Source organism: Stegostoma tigrinum, chromosome 5 (genome assembly GCF_030684315.1).
Source record: "Stegostoma tigrinum isolate sSteTig4 chromosome 5, sSteTig4.hap1, whole genome shotgun sequence".
NCBI lineage: Eukaryota > Metazoa > Chordata > Chondrichthyes > Orectolobiformes > Stegostomatidae > Stegostoma > Stegostoma tigrinum.
The window spans coordinates 83,506,576-83,510,739 of NC_081358.1; the positions used below are offsets into that span (position 1 = coordinate 83,506,576).

Sequence of the window (4,164 nt, forward strand, 5' to 3'; positions counted from 1 at the left end):
GCTGTTCCAATTACAGATTTGACTGGAGAGTAACTGTTGCTCATGGTCTGAGAAAAGGTAAACAATATTTGTAGAAAAGGGGAACAAGCCTTTGAAAATAACTGCACAAATGAACAGGCTGAAAAAGATGGAAATAAAAGTGAGCACTTAACATTCACAGCGAGTGCTGCCATTAACATGAGTGCGCTCCATGAGCAAAGTCAAGGGCCACTAAATTAATTTAACCTAGCGAACATTGTTTGGAGAATAGGGCAATTTTGTAAGACTTAGAAGACAGAGTCTCACAGAGGGAGATAAAAGAATCTTAAGGCTATGATGACACTGGAAGAAACCTGACCGGACATGGATTTTGTGGAAATATTTTTCAAGGCTGTAGTCACAGAGGGTTTATTTAGAAAATAGAGGACAAGGGACCCATATGTTTTAGATTATAAACGGTGGGACAACATCAGTTTTTCCTGTGAATTGGGAATACACCATCTGGACTACAGAACTCACTAAAATCTTGATTTTGTTTGCAGAAGGTGAGAATCCACCATTTCATTGGAAAATGCAGGAAACAAATTCAGAAAGCAATATAAAGATACAATGTTCTATTTAATAGAATTTGAACTTATTAGAAGAAAATGCTACAGCATTGTTCTAATAGTTTAAACACTTGTAAATAATGTCAAGCATACAGCCTTGCTATACTATTGAGTTTAAAATCGTATAGAAATGTTCTTGTAAAAAAACTAGACAATGACATAACTGGAAATTAAAAGCTTAAAGGTCAGATGTTTGCAAACAATATTGACATTACAAAAGAAAACTTTACATCATGAAGAACAAATAAGCACATTAAAAAGAAATGACAAGAGACGTAATACTGCCTCAAGCATTTAATGTTAGAGATGTGTCAAAAGGACCACAGCAATGAACATCTTGCGAAAAATAGTTGTTAAGATACAGAATAACAGAAATAAGAAAAACTAAATGCTAAATTTAAAACTGAACAATTAAATGCACTCTTGTATTCAACGGTACTTACAGCTAATGTTATAATTTGAAGCCTCCGATACTTTTAAGGATGTTCTGGCATCTTTTGGTAATTACTTTAATCTGAGGACAAATAAACTTTTTGAATGGGCATGGTTTATCAAAAGGTTTCAACTTCCAGCTTATGGTCTCTTTCACTTATGTTCTCCATAGATTTGTGGAAAACTGTAACTATGGACTTTGAAATCTGAACTGATAAGTGACAGATATTTTTGTTGAAATTATTGATGACTCTTTTGTCAGGTTTGTAGCAGCCCAAGGAAGATTTGACTTCAGAGAAAGCTAGTCAGTTTGTGCTGGAAGCTGAATCAAAGACAAATTCTGAGAAATGAAATATTGCAAGAGGGCAACAGAACCTATTTGCTTTGTCAGGGAAAAAGAAATCTAAAGACACACATGACATGACAGCACCAAAACCAGACCAAACCGCAGACAGTGAATCAACCCTAGCACTGTGGAACAAAAAAAAGTCATGCAGGCAGAAACAGTGCCCAGCTCTGAAAAAGGAATGCTAAGTCTGAGAACTATAGGTCATTTCAATAAATAGGACATAGTTTTAGAGCCACAAAAGGTCTTAAATAAAAATGTTAATGTGCTCGAACAATAAGCAATATATTTTTAAAACAAACACTTAATACATTCCCTGGGGAAATTGGTTATCAAAGCAATTCAATTAATTAATTTTAAGCTTGATGTAGGTGAGGATATCACTGTTTTATCAGACTGTCATTGCTAAAGTCACAACGTTTGCGGTCTACAGAGATGACATTACATAGCCCAGGTTGGAAAGCATTTCAGAGTAAAGCTTTTCTATGAGTAATGCTGCAGTACAAAGAGCGTTGAGAGTTGAGAGCCTGTGTATAATTCACAATCAACGTGTCTCACTTTTAAGCCTGATTGCTTAACTTTACTTCATTATCTTTGAGGTAGCAGGAAATGTTCAACTAGTTCCAAGAGTCAGCAGACAGTTTAGGAGAAACCAAGTCATGCCAAGACTATGAAAGAAAAGTCAGCCAGAGGATGAACTGTTGTTGTCAATTCAGTAAAGGTGCAACTGACAGAAGATTTCATTGGGTTTCATTGACTCAGGCAGAACCCAAAAAGAAAAAAAAAAAGAGTCTACTGAGTTTATCTACGTTCGCACAAGAGAATTGTTCCATACTGTCAGCAGGAAGGAAATCTACATCTATACAGGAATAGTGAAAATATTTTCCATGTTTACCCTCACTTAAGAATATTCAGATGAAAGGAATCAGCAAACTTTGTAGTAGAAGCAAATACTGACAACAGGAATGAGCAGTATGACCCACTTGGGCTCATTCAAATAACAATGCCACCTGCAGAACAAATTATTATAGCCAAACTGAATTTCATATCAAATAATGAAACACACTTTCAAGGAGAACATTTAAATTTTCCATCTTCCAAAGCAGAACAATTACATCCAGTAAGAGAAATAGAAAGTATTGGAGAAACTTGCAGACCTGGCAGCATCTGAGGAGGAAGAAACAGTGTTAATAACTCAAATCAAACAAGAAGAATCATTGAGCTTAAAATGTTAACTGTTTCTCTCTCCACAGACTTTCTGAGATTCTTTAGCACTTTCAATTTTAATTTTAGATTTCTGGCATAGGCAGTACTTTGCTTTTATTATCATTACCAGTCATAGATTTATTGCTAAGTAAAGACTAATCCATTAGTGCCCTGATCTGAGAATGGGAAAATAGCTGGTGCAATAGTACAATAACCATGGAGGGTGCATGAAGACATGCAATCTAATCAACAAGTTGAAAAAAAGAGTTTGTTAAAGATCTACCGACATATTGAGAATGGAAGTTTGTTTCCGTAAAATGAAAATAAGAAACCACACGCTTAAAATGCCAGAATACCGAGGGGAAAAAAAAACTTTCCTTCTTTCATGAGTTTAAATGTCCCTCAGATATTCATAGAGCCATCATACCATCCCTGCAGTTTGGAAACAAGCCATTTGACCCAACGAGTCCACACCGCCCATCCGAAGTGCATCCCACTCAGACCCATTCCCCTACCCCTGTACTTCCCATGTCTAACTCACCTAATCTAAACATCCTTGGACACTATGGGCAATTTAGCATGGCAATCCACCTATGCTGCACATTTTTGGACTGTGGGAGGAAACTGGAGCACCCAGAAGAAACCCACACAGACACGGTGAGAATGTACAAACTCCACACAGTCGGTCACCTGAGGCTGGAATTGAACCTTGGTCCCTGGCTCTGTGAGGCAGCAGTGCTAACTACTGGCCCACCATGGCGCCCTATTAAGAAGTTGGTTTTCACTCATGAACTTCTGGATTATGGGCCTAGCACACTCCCTCTACACCACTCTGCTTGCTAAGCCTACTGCACCTGGTATTCCCAGGCAGCCTCCCATCCAAGTGCTAACCAGGCCTGAGTCTGGTTAGCTTCTGAGATCAGACAAGATCGGGCATTTTCAGATTAGTATGGCCGTAGGCAAACCAAATTGGAGAATGTGGGCATTGATACCACAACCTCTCTCATGCTAAGCGAGCACTCCACCATTTGAGCTAATTCCCCGCATGTTAAGTTAACGTCATGATGCAATTACCCAATTAAGCAGAGATGGTACACCGTAAAAGATACCGAGAACATAAAGAATCGTCCAGATAAAGTGTTCTACCAATCAGCCCGGTTAGCAGGAATATGTCCTCAGTGAAAGACATTAGGATGAAAAAACTTCCTCCAATGGAGAGACATAACAAATCACACAAAGTCAAGATCAGAATCAAGGCCAACAGCCCTCAAAGATCTATTAGCCTTTCAAGTCTGAAGATAACACATTCTGGAAGACTTTTGAAACCTACTATCTCAATTTGTAAAGCCAAAGACTTCGGGGTGATGGGATAGTTGCCTCTGCAATGATATACAGATATGTACAAATGTTAACAATGTGGGAAAGAACATGCTTGTGGGGAGATATTGTATAACATAATGGTTCTGAAGAGATTAATGTTGGAAACTGCATTAAGCGTTACCCAATCTGAAAAAGTCACAAAATCTTGGATGGGGAAATTGGGAAAATAGCCCTGAATCTTAAAGGGGAGAGATATATCATCTACGTCTCCCA

General features: G+C 38.0%; 1 pseudogene; it reads right to left on the reverse strand.

Moving 5' to 3' along the window:
• Positions 1–3,413: 3,413 nt before the first annotated feature.
• Positions 3,414–3,532, reverse strand: LOC125452146 (5S ribosomal RNA; annotated as a pseudogene).
• Positions 3,533–4,164: the final 632 nt, after the last annotated feature.